This window comes from Rhincodon typus, chromosome 36 (assembly GCF_021869965.1).
Source record: "Rhincodon typus isolate 14 chromosome 36, sRhiTyp1.1, whole genome shotgun sequence".
Classification (NCBI taxonomy): domain Eukaryota; kingdom Metazoa; phylum Chordata; class Chondrichthyes; order Orectolobiformes; family Rhincodontidae; genus Rhincodon; species Rhincodon typus.
Genome location: NC_063367.1, coordinates 9,923,191 through 9,938,740, shown reverse-complemented (window position 1 = coordinate 9,938,740; position 15,550 = coordinate 9,923,191). Strand labels below are relative to the sequence as shown.

Here is a 15,550-nt window from a genome sequence, read left to right as displayed (position 1 = left end):
TTCAGACCCTTTTTCTGAAGAAGGGTCTAGGCCCGAAACGTCAGCCTTCCTGCTCCTCTGATGCTGCTTGGCCTGCTGTGTTCATCCAGCTCTACACCTTGTTATCTCAGATTCTCCAGTATCTGCAGTTCCTGCTATCTCTAGCTTCGAACATTTGTTTTTCTTATCCTAAGTGTGGGAATCCTATGCTATTTCGACAACCTTTTCTAAAATAGTGTTTTATTCACTTGTGATTCATGGGTATCGCTGGCTGGGCCAGCATTTATTGCCCTTGAGAGCCGATTGCTTCAGTTGCAATAACTAACTTGGAGATCATAGTAATGCTAATATTTCTGACTTGGCTGGTCTCTGAATAAGAATTGAGATAACGGGGAGGATCCTTGAATGTTTCATTTCCTCAGAAATAGTGCTTAACCTCTAGGTGTCACTATTGTGCTTGAGCATAAAGGCAGGTCAGTATCACCCCAGGTTACTATTAATTTCTAAGTTGCATCAAATTATTCCAATCCATTTTAAAGCATTTATATATACATCAGTGCTAATTATTCTCTTGGACATCTTAGCTAGAGTTCAATAATTCAAGGGATCTTTTCTAGTTGCATTTATATATACGCTGGTGCTAATTATTCTCTTTGATATTTTAGCCAGAGTTGAATGAAGTTAGCAATTTTCTCTCAATGCAATTACATATACATCAGTGTTAATTATTGTCTTAAACATCTTAGCCAGAGTACATTAAAAATTTTGCAATTTCTTCTAAATGTAAGAACAAAGTTGAACTTACCACAGCTTTTAGATGTGTTCTGCTAGTTCTTGCTTCACTCAGAATCTGAAGAGGAAGCAGAATGACTTAGTAGGAACAATTACCTCTTCAGATACACTTCCTCTTTTGTCTGTTGCATTCAGCATATTCAACTTCTATCACACTGCTCAAATGTATTGCATAGCCAGCATATATTTTTTCTTCTTTTAACTTGCCTCCTTCTAGATCGCTGGTTTTGGTCTGGCTAAAGAGTGAAGGAATGGGAAAAGATGCCATATTTACTTAGGGGATGATCCAGCAGGTCTTCAAGAAGTTAAAAGGATCTATATGTGGTACGGTGTGAAAAAAATACTTCCTGAAAAAAATTGGATAGGTTTTTTCTTTCATGGGATGTGAGTGATGCTGGCTAGGCCAACATTTGTTGCTCATCCATAAATGCCATTGAGAAGGGGTGGTGAGTCTTCTTGAACCGCTGCAGTCAACTTGTAAGTGGAGATACGCCCAGAGCACTATTAAAGAGTGAATTCTCCTGAGGCAACCATCTTACAGGGCTAGGGTGATGAGACAGTGGAATATGATTAGATTGGATTGTTCCATAAAGAGCTAGCATGGACTTGATGGCCAAATGACCCCCTCTGTACCAATTCTGCAGTTCTAAGAATTAAAGCTATGATCCCACAGGACCCCGGAAACTTTGGAGAGTAATTTTCAACATAGGTAATAATCACTTGGTGAGGTATCAATGGGTGTTCAGTATTGTACTCCAGTAAACATCAGATATTTTCCAATTCACCTGTTCAGCAAGTATTACACTTGAACCCAGACCAGAGGTAGGGACACTACCATTCTGTCACAAGGGCCCTAACCCCAGTAAACTCTTCAGATGAAGAGAATAAATTGGTGAAATCTGGCTGCATTGATGCATCTTTACTTGACCATCATGCCTTTTAAATTCACTCTGATTTCTATTTGGGGGCTAAGTTAATTTCCTAGCTTTCTTATGTTAAGTTGTGATTCAAGTGGCACAGACAGCTTTCTGAAACAAATTTGGTGCAAAATTAACTGCAGCAAGGTCCTTAATGTCATCTACTATTAGCTAGACTTGTGTCTGCTTGTTCAGGCTCTCGGATTTCTTGCATGACAAGTTGCTGAATCTGAGCTGGTAACGAAGCAGAAAAGGGAATGGGTATCTGGGGTCTCAGAAAAAGTAGATCCCTTTAATCAATCAAACTGAAAGATTGAGAAAGAAACTGAACAAGGACTGAGGAAGAAGCATAAATTACAGTGCATTAATTTAACGGCAAATCAGGTATAGAAAAAAGCACATAAACACAATTAGATCAAGAGAAAAGAGACGTAAGATTTTAACCTTTTAAAATAATTTCCAGTTGCAATTAACACATGAAGAAATTAAATTATACAATTTTACCAGGTAATTTTCAGTGCCAGAGAGGTTGTTGGAAAGTAATTGTTGGTTGCCACATTACTAAAAGGGTACTTCTGCTCTTAATTACCGCACTTAACCCTCCATGATGTAATTATCCTGTAATAGCTGTGGACTTCACACCGTTCAGTGGTGAGGTAGACAATGATAAGTTATATTTGCAAAGCTAATAGTGAAATGGTGCAATTCTGGCAGCAACTATTGAGCAGGGGCACCTGCCCCTTGCCTGAACTTGCTGTGCCTCTTATGTTTAAATAATGACAAGTCCCACTAGCTGATATTTTGACAGCAATATCTGGAACATTATTTATCTTCAAACCACTGAGTTTTCTAACTCTGGGAATTCTGGCATTAAAGTTACCTTCATTTCCCTGAACTGTGTGTAATAGCACTACATATTTCACTGTAGGCAGTCGTTTAGGATGGTAATATTATCCAAACTTTTGAAATCAAGAAGTTATTTGTGCTGTAGCCCATGTAGAAGTTCTTTGTTTATGATCAGAAGCTATGATTAAAAACTGAAGGAACTGCAGATGCTGGAAATCAGAAACAAAAACCAAAATTGCGAGAAAAGCTTAGCAGATCTGGCAGCATCTTTGGAGAGAAAGCAGAGTTAATGTTTCGGGTCCAGTGGATTTCTCTCCACAGATGCTGTCAGACCTGCTGAGCTTTTCCAGCAACTTCTTTTTTGATTTAGGAGCTACAATTGTCTGTTTAGGATAATGTGAGGGGCAACCGTTTCACATTGCTAATCATTGTTGGAATAGATTGCAACCCAGCAAGTGAATCCAGGCTTGGATCGTGCTTAAAAAAAAAAGGAAATGGATTGATATTTGAATTCAGAAGGGAGTAGAGGGATTAGGCTTGGCACTGTTAATAGTTTAGAAAGATGTTGAGAGCAAATCTTAAATAATAAGGGCTATGCAAATGAGACTAGCTCTTAATCATACTACCGCATTTCAAGATCTTTTATAATCGTTTGTACACGAGAGAGACCTTAATTTATGAAATGCATTTCTGTGCAATTCTGCCAATTCCATTGTAGCCTGCAACAATTTTGTGGATTATTATTCTAGCTACTTTTACAGTTTAAAATAACTTCAAGTCATTCATTTTCAGGCAACTATAGGATTTACAGGAAAACATTTATAACTGAATGCGCACAGAAGCTGGTGCAATTTCCTTGCATTTTTATTTCACTCAGGTTTGTTAGGCTTTTTTTTTAATGAATTGCTAATTTCAAATACACAAGACGAAATATTAAAGCATACACTTTAACAAAAGGAATGATGAGGAATGATTCACACAAACACACTAAGCACTGTGCTTACCTTTCCAACTGTGAACGGTCCATTTTTTTCACAAAATGATCCTCCTCTGCTACTGCATACCTTCAGTCAAAGCAACAAGAATATTCTACACAGTTGGACAGATCTTTCGCTCTGCCAAGGCGAAACTAAGCTTTTATGTCAGTAGGAAACACTATTTCACACTGCAGGCAAGGAAGTCGCAAGAATAGGCAGCGCCTCACATGCTAAGTTTCAAAGATAAGAGTCCAGTATGCCTCAAAGCAATAATAGTACAGTTAAATTGACTCAAAATAAGCAGAGCCTGTGTCAGTCGCTTAACTGTAGCAAGTAGGAGGCCAGCTGCTGCTTAACACAGCCTCAGAGCCCTCCCTGATGAGAATGTTTTGAGTTAGAATTCAAATGCAGTCAGTAGCGATTATTTTCCTTGCAAATCTGACTTCTGACTTCACTGCATTTTATACTTGTGTACTAATCTGAAATGATGAAATAGCAGGTGATGTCACTGAGTTTGGGCTGACAGCCAAGTTAAACAAAACAGGGCTAACCATGCAAGAATTACAGACATGTAGGTGTACAAAAGCAAGATTAAAATATCCTCTGGCAGATTTGAGGATTATTGCATAGTTGTTTAAAAATGATACTTAGAAGTGGGTGGGTGGACTTTGGGTAACTAGAAAACAGTTCAACTAGCTTGAACTACGAGAGGGTAAACATTGCAATGTAAATTTAAAAAAAAAACTCATCAACAACAGTGCTTATTTACCAAAAGCAGAGACTTAGCTTGAAATCTCGATTGATTTAGTCACCATTCTAAACAATGCCATTGTTTTAAAAGGTTGGTGTTCGCAATTGTATTGTTGAACTTTTTCTTAATAAAGAAAATGTCCTGTGACACTAATTAAATATGACAGCACAAGAAACCACACCACTCCTCATTGTAATGAGCAAGAAATGACATGTAACAAGCAGAACTTAACGTTGGCAATGCTCCCAGTAGTGGAGGTTGATGGCAGCAAAGTTATTTTGATACTAATGGACAATATAGGCTGAATCTCACAGCCCAAATGCTACCTCTACAATGTAGAGTTCTACCATTCTCATTCAAGTACATAGAGCAAGAGCAAAAAAATATTCATTTGCAAACTAATGCCCAAAGTTACCTTTGCCTATGTCTTCTCCTCTTCCTCCTCCTTATGTTACAAGGATGCACTTGCGGAAGTATTAGTTGACTTCCAAATGTATCTGTGAGACAATTTTTCATTGGCCTGCTTCCACACTGCAGGGATCCTATAGCCCATTGAGTCCACACCAATCCTCAAAACATCATCTTACCCAGGCCCATACCATATCCCTGCATTTCCTGGGGCAAACCCACGCAGCCTACACATCTCTGGACACGATGGGCAGTTTAGCATGGCCAACCCATCTAACCTGCACATCTTTGGACTGTGGGCGGAAGCTGGAACACCTGAAAGAAACCCACACAGACACAGGGAAAACATGCAAACTCCACACAGACAATCACCCAAGGGTAGAATCAAACTCAAGTCATTAGTGCTGTGAGACAGCAGTGCTACACTGAGCTACTGTGCCACCTATTTGGCTTCTGTTCCTATTTACATGTGATAACTCGACAAAAGTGATCGAATAGCAGGCAGATTTTAAGACTGGCTGAAGAGGAATGGAAGTTTGATGGGATAAATGGGCCATTCCCATTCCTTAGCACAAGAAACACTTGCTTTGAAGCTGCCGCTGAGAGCAATAGAATATGCACGGCCAGTTCCCCACTACCAATCATGCACAAAATAATGAACCTAAAAGAATCTGGGAGGGAACAGCTTAAAAACCAGACTGACTTGTACAATTATGTGTTGAACCGGACTGATTTCTGGAATGACAGAACTGATATTTGAAGACAGATCGGTTCTGTTTGGACTACATTCACTGAGACTGCAGAAGAATGAGGGTGGGTGGCCATCCCATGAAAATCTATAAAATTCTAACAGGACTGGATCAGGTAAACGCACAAAAGATATTCCCGATGACTGGATAGTCTGGAACTAGGGATCATAGTCTAAGACTATGAGGTAGGCCTTTTAAGATTGAGATGAAGAGAAATGTCTTCACCCAGACAGTGGTGTGCCTGTGGAATTCTCTGCCACAAGAAACGGTTGAGATCAAAACATTGAATATTTTCAAGAAGGAATTAGGGCTAAAGGGGTCAAAGGGTTTGGGGAGAAAGCAGGAACAGGGGACTGAGTTGGATGATCATGTTGAATGGCGGAGCAGGCTCAAGGGCTGAATGGCCTACTCCTGCTCCTATGTTCTATGTTTCTATGCATGGCCACTCTTGGAGGAGACCATTTAGCCTTTTAGAATTATTCTGCCATTCAGAGGTCTAATTTCACACAGGTAATGGCTTACCACTGTGCGACTGACTTTGAGAAAGATGTTAATATAAATGACCTTCTGCTCATATTTAGATGTGAGTTATTTGAAGAAAAGTGGGAGTCTTCTTCTTGTACATTGGCCAACATTTATCCCTCAGGCAACATGATATTTGAAATAAAAGCTGGAAGTTGTGGCAACACAAGCTCAGTCAGTACCACATCTTACTGCAATCTGTTCTTAGCATATCACACTCTAACACTGTGTCCGCCACATTTTTAGATCAACCGTCAGGACTTAGCTTATCTTTCAGGGGATCAGAAACACACGTCAAGTTGTTGTACCAGTGTGAAAATTTATAGCTATTGCTCAGAATCCTATCTAGGCGGTTCCTGGTGTTATTGTCAGTTTCTGAATCTTTGCAGAGAGGCATCTAGATTTGGTTGACATGGGGGAAAGAGTCAGAGTCGAGTTTCTGGTCATAATGGGAGAAAACTAAATGGCAACAGAAATAGAGATAGCTGACGAACATCTCAAATACTGTCACCTGGCAAAAATATTGGGTTATTATTTGGAAGTATGGAATAATCCTCGACTGTGAAGGACAGTCCAGTTATGTATTAGTTGTGCTTGGTGTTTGTACAAAGCTTTTCAAAGCAGAGCTGGACTTAAAAGCAGAAAACACTGGAAACGCTCAGAAATATTTGTAGGGAGACAAAGTTAACAATTCAGCTCATTGCGTAACATCAGAAGGAGAAGTTATACAAAAGCAATGGACTGCAGTTGCTGGAAATCTGAAGGATACACAGAGAATGCTGGAGAAACTCAGCAGGTCTGGCAGCATTCCATGAAGAAAGGACTTCACAGTGGCTCAGTGGTTAGCACTGCTGCCTCACGGTGCCAGGGACTCACGTTTGATTCCAGCTTCTGGTGACTGTCTGTGCGGAGTTTGCATGTTCTCCCCATGTCTGTGTGGGTTTTCTCCCACAGTTCAAAGATGTGCAGGTTAGGTGGATTATTCATGCTAAATTGCCCTGTAAGGTCCAGAAATGTGCAAGCTAGGTAGATTAGCCATGGGAAATGCAGGGTTAGAAGGTAGGGGATTGGGTCTGAGTGTGATGATCTTTGGAAGGTTGGTGTAGGCCTGATGGATCGAATGGCCTATTTCCACACTGTAGGGATTCTATGAAACATTTCAAGTCTGGTATGATTGTGCTTCAGAACAGCTTTGCTATGTCTGTTTTTCTCTCTTCACAATTGCTGCAAGACCTGCTGAGTTTCTCCAGCATTTTCTGCTTTTGTATCAGAATGAGAAGCCCCACTTCAACTTTCAGATCGGTTTGGGAAAGATGGTTGGTGTTGGACAGGACAAGGGATGAGGACAGTGGAAGGCAGGAACGATTTAAATGATAAACAGTGATATAAGGCCATGGATCTATTAAATGGCAGAGCAGGCACAAGGGGCTGAATGGCCTACTCCTGCTCCTATTTCTTATGCTGTCTTGGTCTAAAGGAAAGGGGGAAATGGGATAAGTAAAGAAACCAAAGACATGCTAGAGGAGGCATAAGTGAATACAATGAAAACATTACCTGAGCCTGCTCTCTGACTTGGAACTGAATTGATTTGTCCTTTAACAACCCAGAACTTCCTAGCAAGTACCAAGACATTGCTTAGCTGTTTGTGAGAAGGGCAGTAGCTGTGTGATCCTTTATGTATGCTCAACTGGTCTGTGCCACCGCACGCTGCCCTTGAAGTGACTGCAGCGTTGTGGGGAGTTGAGACTGTCACAGATCTCCTTTTGGAATGTGCCTTTGCAAAGAAAGACTGGAGAAAAATGCAGTGGTTTGTGTTGAGGTTCATCCTAAGCAGCTCTGTGACGTGGGACTCCATGCTCAATGGTCTGTTCCCTGGGACACACACTGAGACAAGCATCAACTGCGCCTGAAGAACCGTCAACTCAGTGAAAGATCCTGTTTGGTCTGCCAGAACAAGGAGTTGACTCTAATCAAGTGTTGCAGACTGGCACATTCTACTGTCCAGGACTACGTGCTGAGGGGCACACTAAAGCTTGGAGCAGTTATCAGACCTTCCTAGCGCCTCCAGTACATGTAAATATTAGTACTGTGCGTGTAAGAGAGGTCTTTTATTTCTTGGATAGAGTCAATGTCCAATGTTTTGTTTATTTACTTGATATGTAGTTGTACATAACGAGACTGCTTTTGTGGCAATGTATATATACAAAGATTTTTTTATGAATGAAGTATATTTTTGAAATAAAAAAATCTGTGCAAGCAGGTTATGGCACACCTTTGTGGGATTTGAACGGCGTGAGGTTGTAGACATGCTCTCCAAGCCGGTAGGTTTGGTTGCAAACGCTTCGTCATCCTGCTAGGTAACATCAACAGTGCACTTCTGGTGAAGTGTCGGTGTTGTCTCGCTGCACGCGGACAACGAGGGACACGAATTCAACTGGGACAACACATTTATAATCACACAAGCCAAACAGAGACACGCCAGGAAATTCCTGGAGGCCTGGTATTCCAACCGGAACTCCATCAACAAACACATTGAATTAGACCCTGTGAACAAACCACTGAGAAACAGAACCAGAAATAATACCAACCACCCCAGCAGGCCGAGGCATATAAATACAAGCAGGACAGAACACCGATGCTTCACTGGAGGCGCACTGACGATGTTACCTAGCAGGGTGACAAAACGTTTGGCAATCAACACCCACCAGCTTGGTGAGCATGTCTACAACCTCATCCACAACCCGAGCTACAAATCTTCTTGAAAAAATTTGAACTGCAGGCTAAGGGGTAGGGACACTGCCATTCTGCTATAAGCAGCCTGTCAATCCACTGCTCCAACTCTTAAAGTCTACCATACTCAAAACTGCTGATCAGCACCTTGGTTAGAAGAATGGGAGCATCTCCAAAGCATTGGTTTGGAAATATCATAGCATCTCTACAGTGTGGGAGCAGGCCATTCAACCCATTGAGCCCACACCAACCCCAAAGTGCATTCTACTCAACTACCCCATCCCTGTAACGCTGCATTTTCCTATGGTTAATTCACCTAGCCTGCACATCCCTGGACACTATGGGCAATTTAGCATAGCCAATCCACCTAACCTGCTCATCTTTGGACTGTGGCTGGACACACATGCAGACATGGGGAGTATGTGCAAACTCCACACAGTCGCCTGAGGTTGGAATCAAACCCAGATCTCCGGTATTGTAAGGCAGAAGTGCTAACCACTAAACCACCGTGTCACCCATAAACTGAAGCTAATTGATGGATGTACCAATAGCTTTCCAACAGTGTGAATCCACCTTTAATATCTGTTGAGCTTGTGCTTTTGCTTCTTCTCTCCCTCAAATGAGTATGTTACTATTGGAAACATTAATTGTATTGGGGGTGGGTGGATAGAATTATGAAGGGACTAAATAACACTGGATGAGAAGAATCTATTTGCCTTAGCTGAGAGACCAGTAACCACGGGCGTAGACTTAAAGTTTATTGATAGAAGGATTGGACAGAGTTGAGGATAAAGGTTTTCAGCCAGAGGGTGATACTGAGTTGGAACTGGCTGCATGAAAGGGTGGTAGAGGCAGAAATGCTTATCTCATTTAAATTAAAATACATGAATATTCTCTGGAAGTATCATAACCTCAGGAATTGAACAGAGGGATCAGGCTGGATAACTCTTCTTCATTTGGGAATTTCTCCAAAGTGTTAAATTTGGAAACTGAAACTCGTGGTTGATGCGCCAATAACAAATAGTCTCTTCCTGTGCCATACATTTTCTCTGTTTCTAACTCAATAAGGAGAAGATAGTTGCTGTTATAATGGCAATTAGATGGTCAAGGACTATCAGTTGATAATGGTTATATTGTAGAGTACTCTGAATATTACCCCTTATTTCCAGGAATTGTAGCATTGCCACAGATGATGAGTTTGGATAGTGACATTCACTAACTCATTTCCTGTAGCTTAATCATTGTGGTGACAGACTTGCACAGCAAGGTCAAACTGCAAGTCACAAATTGTAGAACAGTAGGTGAGATAAGATAATTAGCTATATTCCAAAACAGATCATGGCTCTTTGTTCTGCTTGAGAGAGACAACTAGTAATTTTTTTTCACTTGTGGGGGTTGTGGGCATCATTGACTGGGCCAGCATTTATTGCCCATCCCTTGTTTCCCTTGAGAAGGTGGTTGTGAGCTCTCTTCTTGAACCATTGCAGCCCATGTGCTGTAGATAGACCCACAATGGCCTCAGGGAGAGAATCTCAGGATTTTGACTAGTGAAGGAACGGTTATATATTTCCAAGCCAGGACGGTGAGTGGCTCGAAGGGAAAATTGTAGGTCATAGTAACCAAGTTCCTCTCTGGCCAACCATAAATCTTGACACCCCTGCCTATCAAAAATATATCTAATTCTATCTCGAACCAATTTCTCCCCGTGTCTGCGTGAATTTCCTCTGGGTGCTCCAGTTTCCTCCTGTAGTACAGAGATGTGCAGGTTAGGTGAATTGGCCATGCTAAATTGTCCATAGTGTCCAGGGATGTGCAGGCTAGGTGAATTAGCTATGGGAAAGGCAGAATTGCGGGGATAGGACAGGGGGATGGGTCTGGTTGGGATGGTCTTTGGAGGGTCAGTGCAGCCTCAATGGGTCGAATGCCTGCATTCACACTGTAGGGATTCTGTGATTCTATGACTGAGAAAAATTAGCTCAATTAAAATATAATGCAGTGAGACAGTAACATGCATGGATGAATTTATAAAGACGCACAAATTGCTGGTTTGCAAGTGAAGGAGAATCAAACATGCAAGGGAGTATTGTGATTTGTGAAAGTAAAGGTAAGGAAAATAGCTGAGAGCTGTCTCTGAGATCATTATCTATGACAAGTAGCAGAGGTACTGATTACCATCTGTGGCAGAAAGCAAAGATCTACAGCAAGGTAGGGAAACGGTTTAAACAGAGACTGCCATCTGCGAAGGAGTCATGGGAGATGTTCCTGGATAGTTTACAGTGTCCAAGGGAGAATCACGAGTAGCAGAAGCAGTAATGTATTTGCCTTTCTTCCTTGCAAACACTATGACACTGGCTCAGTCCTATCCAGGGTTTAACAGTGTAACAATGAGTAGCCATCTTGTGTGAGATGTTGCACTTTTATAGTTGAAATCTGCTGCTGACCTCTTACAATATAATCAGTGTCTTATAAACAATTAGAATTAGGTTTATTGTCATGTGCATTCAAGTTACAAAAGAACAGGAGTTCAGGGAAAAGTGTACAATGTCGCCAATGCATGGTGCCATAGAACATAGAACAGTATAACACAGGAACAGGCCCTTCATCCCACGATATTATGCCGAACATGGCGCCGAATTAAACTAATCCTTACTGCCTGCCCTTAGTACATGTCCCTCCAATCCTTGCATATTCATGTGCTTATCTAACAGTCCCTTAAATGACCCTATCGTATCTGCCTCGACCACCACTCCTGGCAGTGCATTCCACACTCCTTCCACTCTCTGTGTAAAAAACTTGCCCCCCACATCTCCTTTGAACTTTTCCCCTCTCACCTTAAATGCACTTCCTTATTATTAGACATTTCAACTCTGGGAAAAATTTCTGACCGTCAATCCTATCTATGGATCTCATAATTTTATAGACTTCTATCAAGTCTCCCCTCAACCTCCGCCATTCAAGAGGAAAAACATCCCAAGTTTTTTGACTATTGCTGTTGAGGATATCGTTGTCTTTCAAGAAGTTAATTGGGTTGGGAAAGTTCATTGTATGAAATATTTTTGAAAACTCTTTCCTGAGATGTAGGCACTGCTATATGGGCCAGCACTTATTTCCCATCTGTAATTGGTCCTTGTTAGATCTTAGGTACAAAAAATATAGAAAATAAAGAAAAAAGTTACACTATGTTACAGATTTACATAGTATAAGTTAGGAAAATAAGAAATAAAGCTTAAAAAATAGACATGAGAGTCTCTCTAAAAGGGCTTCAGCTTTGTCTGACCAGGCTCCACCAGTTCCCAACCAATAGCCATCTTCACTCCAGGCCAACAGTTAGTCGAACGTTTTTTTTTCTTGTACTGTTACTGAAACAACCAAGAGTTGCATACCTTAGTGATTGAAATAACTGCACAGAGACCAGCATCCCACCACCAAGTCACCCTTTATTTACATGTGCATAGTATACTGGCTGTGGCCAGCCAGCTCGGAGTCAGTCCCTGAAGTCAATTGTCTCTCTTGCTTAGAAGAAGCATGTAGCCAGTATTAGCATTCCTGCTGCTGCTTCTGTAATATATCCCATGTGCCCTGATAACTCATTATATAATTACTTGCCTGTCTTTTCCCCGTTCCTTATTTCTGATATTTCTACAGATTGATCCACTCTTTTTGGCAAAGTACTGCAGTGGTTTGCCTTTTTGTACTGGATGGTGGCTGAGCAGGACAGTCTTATCGCCTGCTGTCAGGTGTATTGGAAGGATTTGCCATATTTGGTCACATTACTTACACACCTAGCACTGTTCTACAAATGGAACTTGAATGTGGATCTTCTCTAGAGATAGGAAGATTACCACCACATCGCGAGATCTCCTGTTATAGTTGTGCTATCTGGCAGTCTTTAATCTACCCATCAAAATGTACCACCTCACACTTATCTGCATTAGATTTCACCTGCCATTCTTCTGTCTATTTTGCCATTTCATTATCACCTGAAATCTATCAGTATCTTCCTCATTGTTTATGAATTTCATATCATCTGCAAACTTTGAAGTTACGTCTTGTGTCCACAAGTCATAAGGTGAAGGCTATTAAAAAAACAGTGATGCCCCTAACACTAATACCGGGCAACACCATTTTATGTTTCCTCCTGCATTTAAAAAGAGTCAGTTCACTATTCTTCACTGCTCTTACTCTCTCAGTCAATTTCATATAACTGCCCTTTTGACCTCAGGAGGTTTAATTTGCTAATGAGTCTATTACGTGGTACTTTATCTTTTGAAAGTTCATACACTCAACTGCATTGCCCTGATCAGCCGTCCCCATGACGTCACCAAATAATTCAGTCAAGTTGACCAAAGTCCATTCGCCTTTTAGCAGCTGTGCTTCCAAATGCAGTAACATTCTGACTAACTCATCAAGCCAGTATAAACTCTGACCTACAATGTTTGATTTGATCAGTTTTGCCTTTTGTTTGTTCACAAAATGTGGCTGATCCACGCAAGGCTGCTTTATTTTGTTTTTTTTGTGCCCAGGACTGTCTATCACACATAACTGAGTGACATCCACACCATCAAATCACTTTTTTTTATCATTACTAACCACCACCAGTCATCATCCGTGTAGCCAATTAAATATTTACAAGCGAAGCCCATTATGGGCAATACGAACCATTAAAATTGATGGGTAGGTAGGGGACTGAATCAAATGGAGATTGAGGGGGAAAGCAAGGCCCTTTTTTTCACTTTTTTAAAAAATTTAACCTATTTTTCGAATCAACTTGTTTAGAGATGTGACTACACAACTCTGCAGCAGATAGGACTTGAACCTGAGCCTCATGGCCCAGGAGTAGAGACACTACGACTGTGGCACAAGAGGGCCCACCTGGGTCCGCTTTTTCAATTTTTTAATTTAACCTAATTTTCTAATCAATCTGTTCAGAAATGTTATTACGTATCTCTAGAGCAGATGGGACTTAAACCTGGAAAGGCTGCTTTTATTGGCAATTCCTCATTACTCCAATAATGAGATTAGCCTTCTTAGCAACTAATTAACTTGCTCCCAAAGCTTTGCAGGCTATCAATCCTGGGTTGTACCTCCGAGCCACAAGGCCTGGGTTCAAGTCCCATGTGCTCCTGGGGTTATAATAACATCTCTAAAAAGGTTGGTTAGAAAATATCATCATTAGTGGGTAGACTAGAGGGATGTATAAGGTTGGGGCATAGCAGTAATGTCACTGGACTAGTAATCCAGAGCCTCATGCTGATATTCCGGACACCTGGGTTCAAATCCCATCATGGTATATGGTGAAACTTGAATTCAATAAAAATCTAGAATTATATGGTGACCATTTGCCTTGTGTTGTGGTTTATTTGTTCTTAGGCTGTGAGCATCACAGGCCAGGCCAGCATTCATTGCCAATCACTAATAGCCCAGAGGGCAGTTGAAAGTCAACCACATTGCTGTGAGTTAGGAGTGACATGCAGGCCAGACCAGGTGAGGATGGAAGATTTCCTTCCCTGAAGGACATTAGTGAACCAGATGGGTTTCTATGACCATCAACAATGGGTTTGAGTTGGTCTCTTCCAACCTCCATTAAATACTTTATTTTCCTTATGCATTACACTGTGTGTGTTTGTAGAGTAATTGATATAAATGTACTAATTATTTGAACCAATGCAACCAGGTTTTGTTTTATTTATTATTCCATGAGATGTGCTGGTAACGTCAACACGTGTGCCCTTCCTGACTGAATATCTACCTTATCCATTTGAGAAAGCAGTTATGAGTCAGTCACATTACCATGCATTTAGAGATGGACCAGGACATCCTTCCCTAAAGAAAATGAGTGAACAACATAGGTTTTGACAACAATAAATGGTTAGGTCCATAGTCGCTATTTCAAACAGTAGCTTAAAATTTCCAGGTTGAATTTAAATTCCACCAGCATCTTTTAAATTTCAAAATTGTACTTTATTGATAAAATATCTTTATATACATATATAGTCACTCAAGTAGTTTGGTTCTCTATGGTAGCATATTGAAAAACAAACAAACATTGGAGTTGACACTATCCAACAAACAAACCCAAGGCATTTCTTACTTAGATAACACGGTATAGAGCTGGATGAACACAGCAGGCCAAGCAGCATTAGAGGAGCAGGAAAGCTGATGTTTTGGGTCAAGACCCTTCTTCAGAAATGGGGGAGGGGAAGGGGATTCTGAAATAAACAGGGAGAGAGGGGGAGGCGGATAAAAGATGGATAAAGGAGAAGATAGGTGGAGAGGAGACAAGACAGGTCAAAGAGGCGGGGATGGAGCCAGTAAAGGTGAGTGTAGGTGGGGAGTTAGGGAGGGGATAGGTCAGTCCAGGGAGGATGGACAGGTCAAGGAGACGGGATGAGGTTAGTAGGTAGGAGATGGGGGTGGGGCTTGAGGTGGGAGGAATGGTTAGGGAGGCGGGGACGAGCTGGGCTGGTTTTGGGATGCGGTCAGGGGAGGGGAGATTTTGAAGCTTGTGAAGTCCACATTGATACCCTTGGGCTGCAGGGTTCCCAAGCGAAATATGAGATGGTCTCGACCCGAAACGTCAGCTTTCCTGCTCCTGTGATGCTGCTTGGCCTGCTGAGTTCATCCAGCTCTACACCGTGTTATCTCAGATTCTCCAGCATCGGCAGTTCCTACTATCTCTGTAGCATTTCTTACTTATATAAGACTATATTGACATACATTTGATGCACTGTGATGGCCTGATAACTGAACAGAACCCCATTTAAGACAACAAGGTGCAGGGCTGGATGAACACAGCAGGCCAAGCAGCATCATAGGAGCAGAGAGGCTGACGTTTCGGGCCTAGACCCTTCATCAGAAAAGGGGGAGGGGAAGGGGGTT

The 15,550-nt window shown here is 41.4% G+C and overlaps 1 long non-coding RNA gene across 1 annotated transcript in view; it reads right to left on the bottom strand.

Moving 5' to 3' along the window:
- The window catches only part of LOC109938622, a 12,121-nt gene extending 8,172 nt beyond the window's left edge, over positions 1-3,949 (bottom strand). Inside the window, exons 1-2 of the long non-coding RNA XR_002261747.2 lie at positions 3,539-3,949; positions 785-829 (exon numbers count right to left, since the gene is read on the bottom strand). This is a non-coding gene — a long non-coding RNA (uncharacterized LOC109938622). The remainder of the gene's footprint in view (positions 1-784; positions 830-3,538) is intronic.
- Between the last annotated feature and the right edge of the window lie 11,601 nt (positions 3,950-15,550).